At 41.5% G+C, this 17016-nt stretch overlaps 1 protein-coding gene across 8 annotated transcripts in view; it reads left to right on the top strand.

Annotated features, from left to right (window-relative positions):
* The window catches only part of MOB2 (MOB kinase activator 2), a 156103-nt gene that overhangs the window by 62608 nt on the left and 76479 nt on the right, over positions 1 to 17016 (top strand). The gene's annotated exons all lie outside the window — the stretch shown is intronic.

Below are 17016 nucleotides of genomic sequence, written 5' to 3'. Positions count from 1 at the left end.
TCACACTACCTTGCTGAAAATAGCTGTGTGGCCTCTGAGGCTCGGGCTGGAGCTCAGGGTCTGGATCCTAAGGAGGCAGGTGGGCTTCAAAGCCCCAGCTGCATCCCAAGTCACAGCTTCAAAGCACTGTCCATGCAGCTGTTTTTAGTGTGGTAGCACAAACCCCAGTCTCTTGACCCAGACTGGGAAACTTGCTGCCACAGGCTTTGTAGACGTACTACTGACATTTAGCCCAAAGAAAAGTGGTGGTTTTCTTGTACCTCGTGCACACCTTAGCGGTCTAAAAATGTGACTTGCTGTCTGTCACAGAGTGGGAGTTTTCTGTAATTTTGTATGGGTACTGTGTGCCTCAGTTTCCCCCATATGCTGCATTGTTAGGTGGTGGGAAAAGGTTCTTGGGCATTTTCTGTTCAACCCTTGTGTGTGAGTGGCCTCTTTCCATTGATGAATTCTCTGATAGTGAGGTTGCTGGGTAGTGCCCAGAGATAAAGGAGTTAGTCTTCCCTTTGTGACTGTGCCAAATGGCGTGCATGCAGGTAGGGAGCAGGGGAAAGTGGCCTTCAAATTGGACTTGTTTAATATGTCTGAAAACCATGCTGTGCTATCTCAAAGTAATTTAGGTGTGTAATACAAAATATATAATTCTGTGTTTGTAAACTGCCTTGCAAACATTACCTACTGAGTAGGCAGTTTTTGATTAGTTAATATACCTCCATTTTACAGATTGGGAGACAGGCACAGCAGTTAAAAGATTTAGGCAAGGACATTGGCAAAGCTGAGATTAGAACTCAGAGGTTCAGGCGTCTAGCCCTGTCTTCAGATCATACTGTTTCTCAGATATTCAACCAGTCAATTCACTGCTGTAAACTGAGTTTTTTGCTTTGGGTGCACTGGGGTGGTTCATAACCCGTTATTGTAACAGAGTCAGAGGGAATGTAGAGAGTTCAATAACTTATTAGCAAAATAGCATTAGAAGGAAGAGGGCAAAGTGCAATGGGAATAGTTTTCTGAATGGTGATTTGGAAATTTTCAAATGAGAGGTGGGATTTCAGTTACCTGAGTACAATGCAGTAGATTGGATTTGTAAGTAACATGTTGGGTTAAAGAACTCTTGATGTTCATGTCTTGGTAGTGTGAATGTAAACAGTCATTCCAGGAATGTAACAGTTAGTTATCTATTCTGGAGCCAATTCAGGTCTGAACTTCAAGAGAAACTCCCCATTTCTTGTTAACGCCTGTAAGATTCTCTTAAAGGAATTTAAAGAGGCTGAGGCAAGGGGGTTGTGTAAAGGGGGTTGCGTAGGGGTCATGGGGTGTATATATAATTAAAGGCGGAGCAGCATTGGTAGTGCCACCTGTAGTTAAAGTTGTCTGACGCTTTCCATTTATAAGACCCTGTTATCAGTTGCTTATAACTTGATCCGTTCAAGCTGAAATTTTCCATGCTGGGTGTCTGTCTCAAATTGAATTTTTTTAAAGTTTCAGGTAAAATGATTGACCTGTTCCTGAGAACAAGATTAGGAAAAACACTACTTTGCCCTTGTGGGATTTTTTAGCTGTTTTTTGTGTGCCAACTGTTTCATTTAGAAGCTCGTACTAGAGCTCTATTTTGGTTCAGGGACTTGAAATTTGTCCGGGGGTTATTCTAGTATCAGGGACGCACCTTCTGCTGTTGTATTAAAAACTACTCAAATGTGGCCAAATTATGAGCCTTGGAAAATTAGCTGTTTGCACATGCCTAGACTTGTTTAGAATTTGGCAGCTAAATTCTCCAAAGATTGTCTGCACTGAGTATGCTGCAGCCTGGGGCTGAGCAGGACTCCCCCTGTAATTGCTCGTCTTATTGGCCTGGGGCCATTGTGGCATTGGGCACCGCAAAGGAGAAAAGAGACTTTCTTTCCTGTGCTCTCCATGCTCCCCCTATAGCACCAAGGAGAAGGGAGAAACAGCCTTTTAAAGGCTGGGAGGGGAGGGGGGCAGAGGAAGAAGGGGTTGCAGGAGCTGGGAGAAGGAGGGAGCAGAGCAGCAGGGAACTGGGGAGGGGAAGTACTTGGACACAGAGAGGGAAAGAGCTAGGGCTTGGGGGACTGGGGTACAGGGAGAGGAGGGTTTGAAGTGTGGGGGTACAGTGGAAAAGCTGAATAAGGGAAGAGCACAGGGTCTCCAACCACTACAGTACTCTCCTCAGTCTCTGCATTCCACTGCCCCCAGCAAATAGCTGCGAAACTCATTGACAGAGTGTGTGCTGTGTAACCTCAATTCCAGCATTTCCGAACTTTTCAGTGCTTTACTTTGCAGCCTTAATATTCTTTTAATGTAATTTTTTGAATGTCCTATATTATCTTAAAAGCCAGAAAACCAGAAAAATAAATGATTGGAGAAACATTGGCAGTATAATAAACTGAGGCTGTGCCTGTCGTAGAGTTGTTCTCTGACAACTGAGTGAGAAGCAGTATTGGGCAGACCTAGGACACCCAGTGGTATGTGTCAAATCCTGCCCCCGGACATCCGATTGAGGGTTGTGCCTGCCCAGAATCTGAAAAAAGGCTCACCTGAGGTTGTCTGACTTCTTCCTATAACCCATCATTTTCCAGCCACAGACTTTTACTGTGTTTCATTCCTAGGGAAGAGTGCGCGCATGCATACACAGAGACACGTGTATATATATTTTTCAGCCGTGAGGTTTATAGACACTGGTTATTCAGGATTGGAGGATGTTGAAGGAAACTAGTTGTATTTTTGAGCTGTCTGACTGCAAGGAGGCTACATGAGACATTCTGTTTTTTCATGTGTATATTTTTTCTGGATAACACAGATGAGGCTTAATTGTAGCATAAGTTAACTTGTGTTTGTCCACCCTCAATGCAGAGTGTTTCTTGCTGCCCAAGTTTCATTCTTGCAGTGAATGGTCATACTCTCTCAGATATGATGGAGACATACAGGGGTGGACAGAGATACAGTGTTGTCTATGGGACTGTGTGGCCTGGTGGCCAGCCACTCTATAGCTGTAAACTTAGCTCCACCACTAATTCACTAGTGCTATCCTAACCCATTTAATTCATTCTCTGCGTCCGTTTCCCTTCTGTGAAGTAGGAAATATTTCACCTGCCTTGCAGAAGTGTATAAGGATTGTAGGTTAATTGTATGCAAAAAGCTTTGAAAATAGTAACCTTCTCTAATTGGTAGTGTTTCCCTTACATAAATCAGGTTAAAAAAACAAAAGCAAAAACATAGAAAAGAGATATTCCACATAGCAACTCAAAAGAAAATGATTGTGCAGTTGGTTTTGCTATACAAGTCTGACAAATAGGGTAATCTTCCCCAATATCCTGGATAAACCTCACTGAATTAAGTTAAACGTCATTGAATTAAACCTAATATCATGGGGCCCATTGTATTAAAAATGCAATTGTTTATGGGATCCTGGGGATTGTATGTATTTCCATGGGAATGGTAAAAACACAGCTCCTCCAGGAACTGAGAACAGTGAGGGGTGATTAGTCAAAGTCACTCCAGTTGTAACATTTCCAGGGAATATCCAGTCCCTGGAGAGGTTCACATAAACTTGTTAGTTCAAACTGGATTCTCCAGGAACCATCAGAGATTTTTGGGTCAATAACCTGATGATGAACTGACTTGAGGCTTTTTTCTGATCCAGCAAAAGGACAGCACCTCTGGTTTACAGGGGCTCTAACACTTAGAGAAGGATTCAATGGTCTTTGGCCCACTGGGGCCCCACAAGACTTGGCTGCTGGTTCTGAGCTGAACTGTGATGAACTTGTGACCACAGGAGAAACCCCGTGTGTGACCTTTTGAAGGACTAATCACCAACCAGAACCCCTGTTGGAGTGATGGGTTGATCTCTGGTCTGCTTATTAGTAGGTGTATAGGTTTTTATTGTTCTGAATGTTTTTGTCTGTAATGCTTAATGCTTTCGCTTTAAAAATAAATGTGCCTGCTTATAAAGGTCTGTGTGGTAACGTAACTGTGGCAATTACAATGTCTACCTTCTCTGAGTAGAGAAGTGAAGCAGGTCTGCTTAGGCAGTCTGTCTTTTACTGGAAGATATCCTAGTATAGTCAGGGGACTGTGCAGCCTGGACATGCACTGGTCAGGAGGGAAAGATGCTTGTCTTCACCCAAGAGACGTGATGGCTAGGAAGCCTGGAGCCTAGAATAGGAATACTGGTGTAGTTGTCCTGGACTGTGACAGAAAGGTCATCAAAGGGCCAACCTAAAAACCTTTCCTCTCAGAGTAGTTTTAATGAAAGGCTCTTGCACCCAATATCACTCTCCTAAATTATGAAGAGATCTAGGTTAGTTAACTCTAAATAGTTTTGCTTTCTGGCTATACACTACCCCCCACCAAGCAATGAAAAGATTTAGGGTACCCTGTTTCCCCAACCCTGAACTCCAACTCTGTAGGAGTGGGGGAGACCTTGTCACATGCCCACACAATACCCCTGCCTTGCAGCTGAGTTCCCTTGCCTCTTTGCTGTTCTATCTTTATTCAGATCTGTGGGTCACTCACAGCAGCTAATGGATTTGTGCTTTAGCCTAATACCCTTTTGTTACAAGTCTATGCCCTTAGCCCAAGCAGGCTAGAAGTTGATAAAAACTGATCGCATGGAACTTCCATTCAGAGAAGTGAAGATCGAATTAAATGGAGAAGGGAAGCGGAAGAACACACAATTTGACCTAAACTAGTTTGGCAAGGTGGGCAGGAGAGAATTTTCTGTGGTGAGGAAAGGCTGGACCCATTGCCTGGCATACAAAGCATGGATCGCGTTACTGGAAAACTTGGATCAAATATTGTAGGTATGCGAGCTGAAAGCTGGGAGAATTAAAATACCGTGTCTGGTTGGCCAGAAGGGCAAGCAAGGATATGGCTGAACCCAGAATATAAGATTTTTGTTTAAACCTTCCCAGCAACACCCAAGAGCCTTTCTGACCACAACAAGCATTGTGGCAACTTCAATCTGTGGCATGAAACTTTGTGACGAAGGGCACGGCTACACTAGAGAGTTTACAGCGGTGCAGCTGCATTGCTGTAAGCGCTCTAATGTAGCTGTTGTAAGCCGGCTGGAGAGAGCTCTCCCATTGGTTTAATTATTCCAGCCCCCACGAGCCGCAGAAGCTATGTTGGTGGGAGAAGCTCTCCTGAAAACATAGCGCTTTCCATGCCGGCACTTATATTGGTGGAACTTATGTCACTTGCCGGGGGGGGGGAGGGGGTGAGAGGGGTGTGAGGTACTTGGACTGCAGCCTGGCCAAAGCACAGAAAAAAGCTACACATTTTGGTGGTGTCCCAGAGGAGTTCTGCATTTTACTTCAGGGAACACACACAAACTCCAGCAGTTACTTGGAATATAATTTTTAGCCCTGGAGGAAGGGTGACTTTGCATTGCTCTGCCAGGACACACCTACTGGTGAGTCTGATCAGATAACTCATTTCCTCTAAAGGAATCTCAGATCAGCCATCCTGGCCTGGGAAGAGCTTTAGGAATGGTAAACTGTTATGCAAGGAGAGGGGATGTTATGTAAGTGGGGAAGGAGAATAAAAATATGTATTCAGTCATAGATCTCACAGTAGCAGCTGCGTTAGTCTGTATCCACAAAAAGAACAGGAATACTTGTGGCACCTTAGAGACTAACAAATTTATTAGAGCATAAGCTTTTGTGGGCTACAGCCCACTTCATCAGATGCATAGAATGGAACATATAGTAAGAAGAAATATATATACATACAGATAAGTTGGAAGTTGTCATACAAACTGTGAGAGACTAATTAGTTAAGATGAGCTGTTATCAGCAGGAGAAAAAAACCTTTGTAGTGATAATCAAGATGGTCCATTTAGACAGTTGACAAGAAGGTGTGAGGATATTTAACTTTAGGGAAATAGATTCAATATGTGTAATGACCCAGCTACTCCCAGTCTCTATTCAAACCCAAGTTAATGGTATCTAGTTTGCATATTAATTCAAGCTCAGCAGTTTCTCATTGGAGTCTGTTTTTGAAGCTTTTCTGTTGCAAAATTGCCACCCTTAAATCTTTTACTGAGTGGCCAGAGAGGTTGAAGTGTTCTCCTACCGGTTTTTGAATGTTATGATTCCTGATGTCAGATTTGTGTCTATTTATTCTTTTGCATAGGGACTGTCCGGTTTGGCCAATGTACATGGCAGAGGGGCATTGCTGGCACATGATGGCATATATCACATTGGTAGATGTGCAGGTGAATGAGCCCCTGATGGCGTGGCTAATGTGATTAGGTCCTATGATGGTGTCACTTGAATAAATATGTGGACAGAGTTGGCATCGGGCTTTGTTGCAAGGATAGGTTCCTGGGTTACATTTCATGACGGTCAGGTTGATTTTCACTGGATATAAGAGGGTTATCATGCAGGAAGTAGAACCAGACAGCAGTTGGTGGAAATGTAGTGCTGGCAATAAGAATTAGTTTTTTAAAACTTAGGGTTGGGAAGATACAAAGTTAGGTTCTTAAGGTTACAGTTTACTAAACATCCTGCCTTGGGAGCGGAGCTGCTTTTTTTTTTTTTTAACTAAAGATTTCTGCTGACAAATTGTAGGGGGAGGGAAAAATGCCACTGGCCAGAGCTGAAGACTTCTCTTTTTATTACCTTAGATTAGAGGCCCATTGAAAGATACTGTGGTTTAGAGTAATGAGGATTGAGCTGGAACCTGAGGAAATCTGTTCTTAAGTCTTTCTCTCTCTGTGTGGCTTTACACAGGTCAGTAATAATAAAACCCTAGCACTGATACAATCCCTTTTAATCCATAGATATCAAAGTGCTTCACAAAGATGGAAAGTATAACTATCCCTATTTTACAGTTAGAGAAACTGAGACATAAAGGTTGAGGGAGTCTCTTCACTAGAAAGTGTTCTTACCTTCTATGAACTAAGACATGGCAACAAACACAAGGCAAAATCCTAATGAAGACAAGACAGTTTGTAGTTTTCACACAAGTTAGCAGGTCCAGGCAAAGACTGTAGAGGAGCCAGTCTTTGCCTGGACCTGCTAACTTGTGTGAAAACTACAAACTGTCTTGTCTTCACTAGGATTTTTTCTGTTTGTTGCCATGTCTTACCTAACATGAGGTAAGAGCCTGTGTTTTCCCCTATGAAGACAAGGCCCAAGTGACTTGTCCAAGGTTACACAGTGAGTCAGTGGCAAAGATGGGAATTCCTTTTCCTCTGCCCTTTCTGCTGAACCACAGCTGTTTCCTACCTCAGTTTCCCCATCTGTAAATTGAGAATAATATTTACCTACCTCACAGGGGCACTGTGAAGATTAACTAATGTTTGTACAGTGGTGGTGGTGGGGCGGGGGGGAATGTAGAATTCTGTGTTCTAATATTATTTCCTTGTGTGCGGCCTAGACTGACTTGGGTGAAACATTCTTTCCTTTCCTTGAAGGCTGGGTGATCTGGGTTATGTTTTTTAAATATGTCTGCAAAAACCTCATCTTGCACTGGAAACTTCAGTGCTTGTGAAAATATAACTAATAGCGGCCAAAGCCCAACTCAGTGACGGGTCTGTTAGTGTAAGTTTCATAAAAAGGCTAGTGTTGCTCATTGGGTGATTCATGCTGCTGCTTGTGTCATTGACACATAATATATCGCTCACTCTGTGCTCACATAAAAGGCTGTTTTGTGTGTGCAGACATAATAATATTGGATAAACTGTAAAACCACCACTGAAATTAAATATTTTATTAGAGATGTCAATTTCATACTCCGATCCTCTGAGATGGGATGCTAAACATGTCTGATATATGGCTTGCATGTGGAAGATAAGTGTATGGTGTTCGGTATCATACTCAGTTATTGCAGTTTGTTCCTTTTAAAAGCAGTTGCCTGTCTATTTTTAGAATTACAGTGAAATAAAGATTAAAACTGCTATTCATGGTGGGTTTTATACAATATAACAGCTTCTGCATGTTTTTAGACATTTTAAAGTTTTTTCTTTGGATAGATAACACAGAAGTATGACTATATGAAAATGCAACCTTATAGTTCTGGCTTCAGTAGCTTTTTGATTGCCTCAAATACCATCATGGTACACTTTCTTTTTTTTTAATTATTTTTTTGGTCAAGGCGCACAGACTACAATATAGCAAGAACAGAAGAATGCCTTTTTGTTGGTGATGGGCCATCCTCTTTCAGAGACAGACTGACGGCCAGCTTGATTCATAGTTAGAATAGTTATACTCCATTTGTAGCTTTATTTATTATGTGAGCTTTGTTTCTTACTCAAACTCTTGCTTTGATTTGTGTATTGGACTATTTAATGATTGTTGTTTAATTTGTTCATTCTTTTCTCCGGGTCCTGGGCTTACTGCTAAATAAACCACAGGCTTTATTTCGCTATCAAAGGGAGGGAATTGCTAGGGCAATGGAAGCATGTTCAGTCTAGGGATTCTGAAGGAAGGTAAATGTATTGTTACAACTGGCTTATCCTTTGGATTTTAAGGTACTGTAACTTCTCTCTGTATATTTACTTGAAAGAACCAGGGCCTGCCAAGTTTGCATTGTCAATTAGGTGTTTCTATAAAAAGGATTTCATCTTCCATTCAGGATTGGTACAGATGAATGACTGATCATTCTACTTGATTAGCCAGGCTTATTTTTTGTATCGATTCTTAGTGGGAGCAGTTGGACACTTGCCCTTTGTGATGGATGTGGGTCTGTGATTTATGAAAACTGTTTGTTGACCCGGTTATTGAGATGTTTACTGTATTAATATATTGGTTTAGTTTAACAGCAGGCTGTAAGGAAAAAAAAAAATGAGCAGGAATGTAAAAGAGCTACTGCTTAGCAAACACTTCATGGGTTTTAAGAGACAGTGGCAGAGGCATTGGATTTGAGTCGTCTGGCCTGACCTCCTGAGCCGCCGCCTCCTAGTTTTTGACAAGCAGGGTCAAAACGTGGGAACTGACCCAACCAAAGGCTGAATGTCAAGGTGCTCTCTCAAGAGAAAAGGCAGCCATTCGGGAGCTGTTTGGAGAAACAAGACTGACACTGGCACACGCTGGGGAATCTGAAAAAGCTAGACCACTATCGTATTAGTGTAGAGTTTTAGGTAAGTTAGACATGTATAGGCTGTCTTTTTTTTAAATCCTTTTTCACTAAATGGTTTGTTTCTGCTATTATGATTAAACAATACTTAGTTTTTTAAGAAGTCTGGCAACTGTACACAACTGGTTAGGAAGAACCGTAACACCTTTGATCTAGTGGCATGAAAAGGAATAGTATGCTAGTGCGCTTAAAAGCTCTAGGAAGTACAATCTTGCAGTCACTTCTCCCTCCCCCCCCCGACACACAGTTGCAAGGGTCAATTTCTACAAACTTGATCTCAGATTTTCACATCTGTGTTTATTGAAAAGCTTTAAGGGAAATCACAAATAACTCTATAGTCAGCTGTCTATGTTCAGCTAAATGGCTTAAATTTCATGGATATAGTGCCAAGATTTCCTCATGATTGTAAACTCTTTGGGGTCAGGACAGTGTCTTTGTGTTCCAGTCTTGATTGGGACCTCTAAGTGCTTCTCTGTTAAATAGCTCCAAGTTGCTTTAAGAAATCAAATCTCTTATGTGACTCCGGGATAAGAATTATTTTGGTGGCAGAGGCTCAAATGTGATTGACTTCAGTGTTGATCTCTACAAATGGTTAGTGTCTTTGAAAGGGGATAGATCAAAGCACACTACACTAAAAGTTCCCTATAGCAGCAGCGGGATCCACATGGACAGCTGGAGTGGGGCAGGCTAGTGCAAGGCAGTCTTACACCCCATCTTACTGCAGACTAACTGTTCATATGCCTTTCATATAGACAAGCCATCAGTTATGTGGCTGCTCAAGCTTATTACTGAATACCATGTCAAATGGACTGCTGATTTTAGAATAGCTGCCATGGGTGCAGGATCATTGCAGGTGAGAAATGTCCTCTGGAACTATACAGAAATGCTTCAGCAGCTGATTTCACTATATCTATTGCTGCTGTCACCCATCTTTATATTTGAGACCTTGCATTTTTGTGTTTTTATTCAAGTTTGATTTTATCTTTGAGCAAGAAAAGGAATGAAGTGCTGCTGTGCGGTGGTAAAAAAATGAATGTCAGATTTTCCTCCAGAAACAGAAACTAATTTTTGTCCTGGGAAGGCATACAAATGTGTTTTTCTTCAATGCACTGAAGAAGCTAAGCAGATTCTTTTACCTTATTTTATTTTAGTTTTTTAGTCTCAGCAATGTCTGTTCTTGCAACTAATGGTGGTGCTTTCTTTTCTTTCTACTTTTTAAGCTGAGAAAATGACTTTGCTATATTAAGTCTTCTTGCAGTTCTTAAAAAGGCTGACATGATAGTGATGCATCCACATATAAGGCTACAGGGTTCTATAATGTGAAAGCAAAGGGAACCGTGGCAAACAAAGAAACAATCAAAATCTACAATAGTATCCTAAAAAGCAAGGCTCTTAAAGTAGCCTGCAGAAATTGGGGAATGGGGGAGAAGGAAGGGACAAATAGACATGTCCAAGATTAATTTTTATGTTTAGATAAATGTAGTCAGTACAACATTGCTCTTGTCAGCCAAATATTCAGCCCTGACTATGTTAAGAAACTGCTAATGTAGTTAAACCAGTGCAAATCTTAATGTAGTGAAGACCTAACAGTGAAAAGGAGACATTTTTTATAGAAGCACAATCATTCAAGGCTAAACATGCCCTTTAGTTTATTGCTGTATTAGTGGCTGAAATTGCAGTTATCTTGGGTGAAAGTGTTCTGTTAGGGGCACAGTCCGCACTGTGTATGTGGACACATATACAAGGGCATAAAATACTTTGGGAGATAAGACACTTCTGATATGTAATTCCCTGTGGTTAGGGCCCAGAGTATTGCATGGCTGCAGAATGCTTCCCTTGCTGCAGATTTATGCTCCAGAATAAAAAAAAAACCACCTTCTATTCCTTACTGTTGTGAAGAAACAGTTCTGTTCACGTGTTCAGGTTTAACTGATGTAATGTTTTCTGTCTGAGTTTGCAGGAAGTTTGCAGCAGTGGTTCTGAAAGGGTTGAATTGTCCCCATTCATCTGAGTGCTTATTTGACTCTGAAACTTAAAGATGATTTGAAATGTCCATGTTAACTATGCCACTGCTGATAAACTTTGCAGAAACACCCTATTAATGTGCTTACTCCCCAATTTCAAACTGTCCATTGAACTGCCAAAAGCCCCAACCATTTGGTCCGCAGGTATCTAGTCCCCCAGTAGTTTCTACAAGGCAGTTATACATATTTCAATACAAAATGCCACTTTCATAAACATAGTGCGGTGTACCATAAAATAAACTGATTACTGTACTAATTGTATTCGCTTGTGTTCATTTTTGTATTTAATTTTATTAAACCTCTGTGACATATCAGGGGTAGAATTTGGACTAGTGTGGGTGGGGGTATCACCCTGCCCTGCAATTGTGAGTGCCTTACAATGCCTTGCTGAAGTAGTTCCCACCTGGGCCTCTCAAAAACAGCCTTCCAGCGTGTAAGCCACACCCTGAATGTCTGTATGTAACTGCAGCTTGCCAGCTATGTCCTGGCTCTCCCAGCCTGGGTTATACTGCAGGGTGACCCCAATGCTCCCCCAGTCCCAGATCTTCCCTCAGAAATGTATGTCCTGTACTGCCCGGCCCTCTCCTGGACTGTACAAATATATATTAAGTCTGTTAATTCCTTTGAGGGAATAATATGCCAGTTTATTACCTTAAATAGTTACCCAGATACTTCAACTTAAACTCACTGGATTAGATAAAACAGTAAAAAAGGTTTAATAACTACAAAGAGAGATTTTAAGTGAGTACAAGTATTGAGGCATACAAGTCAGAAATGGTTACAAGAAAAATAAAGATAAAATGCTTACTAGCATCTACTTAAGAAACTATCTTAGTTGCAAAGCAACCTTTCTCATCATGTGCTCAAGCAGATTACTGACCAAAACTTTCAGGTCAGGACCCTTTCCCCCAAAGTACAATGGCTGTTTCCTTTTGTCGTCTTAGGTGCCAAGAAAGCAATGGGCAGGAGGACAGAGAGGGTTGCCTTTTGGTGGTTGTCCTCCTTTTTATAGTTTTAGTCCCCCTCTTGAAAATAATTTCCATCTGAGACCCAGGAAACAAAGAATCTAAGTGGAAGGATATTCTCTGGTGCGTTTTTTTACACCTGTTTGGACTTCCTTTGTTTTCCTTCCTTGCTTGATGACTCTGTTTACTGCTTAAATGCAAATTCAGGCAAACACACATTCCTTCCTTTGTTTAGAGCAGACCTGACTTCTGCCTGGCAATGCTGTGGGGTTTGGGACATGTGTTAATAACATCATACAGGGGGAATCTTATAACTTCACATAGTGTTGCCCCACACATTTTACCAGGACAATACTGACCAGCAAGTTGAGTTTTCAAATGATACCTTACAATGATACCTTACACTTTGTACAAAGTTTACTACAATAGTGTGGAGAGAGTGAATACAGGAGTGTATTCCATCACCATCTCCATTTGTAAATGTATCTGAAACTGGTTCAGAATTCCCAGATTTTTCGCCTGAGTGGTGCAGAACTTAGTTGTAGGTTGACCTTGCCTCTGCTGAACAGTGAATTATGCTGACAGTTGATCCTCCTTTCATCTCCCCAAACAAACATTTGGGGCAGAAAGATCTGTGCTCATCAGTTTTGGCATACCTGACTAGGGGGCTGCACATGGGCCACTTTGCTGATCTAGGGGAAGCTTAATTTCTTTTCATCTGTCCAACATAGGTCCAAATATGAAACCTTTAAGGTGGGTGTATCTCCTACCTGGTTGGTTTATCCAATACCACTTCAGTGACTCCTTCACTTGGTCTCTTCACGTGTTGGGGTGTGGGAATAAGCAGCTGTGGTTCTGTTGGAGGTCTGAGTCTAGGGCTGTTGTGAATTCCTTCCCATAGGTAGAGGAAGGGAAGAAGTGGAGAATCTCTTCTGGCTGCAGTAGTGCTAATGGGTGGGGGTGGGGGGGCTGAGGGTGAAAAGTTTGTCAAGCCAAGAAAAAGTTGAAAGGGCAATGAAGTAGAGGCGAGGGTTCCCTCCATTTTAATGTGTATATATTTAAAAAGTGATGTTTTTAATTACTATTAGACTGTTAAATGTGTAACGTCTACATGGATTGTTCTGCTAATATTAATGTGTTATATTGCATTAAGTGTATTATAAAATAAACACATTATCCATATGCATTGTCTAACTTTGTTTCAGATTTAAGCTTTATTTTGATCAACATTACAGCCTCCTTGTTGACATTTTAAATCTTTCTCTCCCTTTCCCCTCTAATGGGTCTCTACTAGTGTTTAAAAAACAAACACATGCACACACAAAGACCCCACCTTCTCTCTGGGTTGAGAATCTGTGTACTATTTCTACTGAAAGTTCTAGATTTAATTTTTTTTTAATATCAGTTTCAAACTTTTTTGTTGGAGGAGTACAGTTGGGCAGATTTTACCAACCTAGTAGTGAGAGCGCTTAGCTAAATTAAACACCAAAAAAAAATAAAATAAATAAAAACCAGATCAAGTTATAATGTGTAATCCAAAACTTCCTAGTGTTTTTCCACTGGGTTTATAACCTCCAGGGTTTCCTAAGTGATTGTCTTGGCCTGGCTTTTTTAGCTGAAGTCTCATTCTCAGAAATCTGTCTCCCACTCTCCCTCTGCAGGTTTCAGAGTAGCAGCTGTGTTAGTCTGTATTCGCAAAAAGAAAAGGAGGACTTGTGGCACCTTAGAAACTAACAAATTTATATGAGCATAAGCTTTCGTGAGCTACAGCTCACTTCATCAGATGCGATGAAGTGAGCTGTAGCTCACGAAAGCTTATGCTCAAATAAATTTGTTAGTCTTTAAGGTGCCGCAAGTCCTCCTTTTCTTTCTCCCTCTGCAGTTCTTCCAGACTTTCCTCCTCCTGGATAGTATTACTGGCTAAATTTTGCAGCAAAGACTCTTATACCAACTGGGAAAACTTGGGTGGAGCAGTTTGGCAAGTCATGCAGTTGCTTCCTGTTGTTGGACTGAAGGGGCAGTGCCTGCTCTAAATTACCCGCTTGCTTCTTTTGCACAAAATTAAAATATAAAAATCAGTCTTCCCATGTTTTTTTCTATTTACACCATTTTATGAACATGCTTCCTTAGTCAGGATCTTGGGTGCTGACCTGAATAGGTGTCTTCATGCAGTTAATTTTCAGCTACTTATTACAGATATGTGCATAAGCTCCTGTTAACATGCCCAATTACATCACCAGTCTTTGTGAAGCACAGTAACTTTTTTCACATCTAGCCCAAAAATGTGAAAGATTCTCTTTAGTGTCTTGTGTTAACTCTGTGTAGCCTCTTTTCAGCAGGGTAGAATCTGTGTTCAGGTCCAGCTAGCTGCTTGTTGTGTGCTTTTAGATATAAAGCTGCAATCAAAGTCAGCCTCATTCTAAGCAATGTTAAGTACGCTTCAGCTCTGACATTAAATTTTGCCTTACTTAACTCTTCATGACATTCCCTCCAAAAAAGAAGCTGCCTGTGTTCATTCACTCACGAACCTACCCTCAGTATGCTACAAAAAGTGTGGGATTGAAGCAGATTTATTTATTTATTTATTTATTTGGTACGGTTTGGCCCATGTTGAAAATTAGTTCTTTCCTGTGCATGGGCAGATGCCTGTTAAGAATGATTCGGCAAATGATGATAAAAGGCTGTTAAATCTAGTTTTGTTTGAGTTAAGCTCTGAAATGAGACGTTTTTGGGTGGTTTTCTTCTAAATTTATAAAATCGTGGCTTTTATCCCTGGGGTAGTGTGGACCCACCCTTTTCTATTTCCAGGCAGAGCACTCTGTATTATTTCAGTTCCTTTGCTTCATTGGACACTGTCCTTGCTTATTCTGAAGCACTTGCAGTAAGCTTTTCAGTGTTGATGGCCTCTTTACCTTCAATCAGGAATGCCCATTGTATTTAGTTTAAAAAGTTCTTCCCTTAAAAGTAGTGTAGATAAATAAGACTCTGAATGCACTCTGTGGCCTATTTTATATTGGACATGTCATGTAATGGCTTTCACAGCCATGATAACCCTCCTGAACCATGGATGCAAAGCTTTATCTTTTATCTTCTATACCAGTCCAGGCACCAGATCTACAGGATGATATCTCTTAACTAATCTGGTAAAGAATGCTTAGGTCTGAAAACTGAAGCAGCATCTCTTTCATGTACCAAGAGTGGACTAGCAGAGCCCATTAATTTTAAGAACTGTTATACTGACCACTGGGGTCTTTTTTGTGGCAAGTACTTTGACCTTGATAGCACTCGGGGACTTCAGCATCAACATGGTTAGCTCTGATTCTGATTGGGCATTTTATATTTAGCTGCTGGTCTCCTATAATAGCTTTCAGATGGAGATATTAAAGAACGCATACCCTTGTGCTTCTGTAATCCCCAGAAGAGCCCGGGGGGAGGGTGTGAAAGAGAAAAGAGCATTGATAGATTTCAGCAGGAGTAGAGTTTGGAATCGCCAGCAGCTGGTTGCTGCAATGGAATGCTAAAACTTATTTTTAAAGTAGTGAGATAGCTAGTAAAAACAAAAGGCTCATAAAAATCTGTGGGTAGCCTACTTTAATTGTGCATGCATAGAGAAGTTAAGGAACAGCTAAAAAATGTCCATTTTGGGGTAAACCTTTCTGATCTTTCTCCTAACATCTTACAGTATGGTATTGTGCAGTGGTTTTTAATAGTCATCAGAACTAAAGTCACCTCCAACTCCATGTATTATTACTGCTCGTGCAAATTAGCATGCACCCAAAACCCTTCAGGCCTCTCGTTATCTCCGACTGGTTATACGTGCAGTGTTTAGTCAGTTCTCCATCCTCTCCATGTCATTCTTCTCAGTGAGGTGTTTCCTGTTGTCATGACAGCTGGCAGAGGACCAGATCTTTGCTCTGAGCCTGGGCTTAGGACTGCACATCAGGAGGGACTTCCTAGCTTTCTCTGCCAGGTGGGGCACACAGCAAACTCCAGGTCACCCGCTATAGCAGAGCTTTCACAGCTTTTTTTTTTTTTTTTTTTTTTTTTTTTTTTTTTTTTTTTGAAAGATTAACTGAATTGCCTCAGTTTCTTCCTTGGCAATTTTGAGAAGAAAAATAGTGAAGTAGAACTAAAAGGGGAAGAGGAGGGGGAACCCTGTAGGCTTTGAGGCAGGTCTGAAGGACATCATTAACTTCCCTTTCCCCCTCAAATGGCTGGCAGACAGCAGGCTGGAGGAAACCAGCTTTCAGCTTGGATGTGGGCAGAGGTCTGTGCCAAGACAGTTAAGTGGACCACAGTAAAATTGCCTGCCATTGAGTGTGGGTGAGGCCTATGTTGAGATGGTAGAGCAGGCCACATGGAAACTCTATTCACCAAATCCTGACAGCAGGCAAAGTTCCCTTGTAGCAATCCAAAGGAAGAAATTCCTGCTCCCAGCTAGCATATAGGTAAGATCCATGTTAAGATTGTGGAGATGGCCACAAAACATCCTCTTCCTGCAAGCTTTTTTTTTTTTTTAAACTTGCAAGTCCTCAACAGTCATGAAAAGTGTCAGCTCCTATGACTTTTCTGATGCTAGTGAGTCACTTGTCTCCAATGGCTGAAGCTCACTCACAGTCTGTGCGTTCAGTTCCCACTCACCTTGGACTCGGGAGCAGGGGGCGTGGTGTAAAATTATTAACATCCCCTTCCCTGGGAGGAAGACTGACCTGTCTTTCCACTTCCCGATTCCAGGGAGATCCCACAGGGAGGCAGAAAGTGGCTACCCTTTTCCTTAGGGAGACCAACAGGATACGTACCTGCAGGGTGTCCTTTCAGTCTCTCTAGTAGTCTCCTACCACTCCCTCTTTTTCTCTCAGGGGTTTGGACCAAGGACTTGTGAAAAATATTGCTCAGAATCAGCTGTGAAAGGAACAACACATAGTCTTAAA

The sequence above is a fragment of the Chelonia mydas genome, chromosome 6 (genome assembly GCF_015237465.2).
Source record: "Chelonia mydas isolate rCheMyd1 chromosome 6, rCheMyd1.pri.v2, whole genome shotgun sequence".
Classification (NCBI taxonomy): Eukaryota; Metazoa; Chordata; order Testudines; family Cheloniidae; genus Chelonia; species Chelonia mydas.
This window is presented reverse-complemented; position numbering and strand designations above follow the sequence as displayed.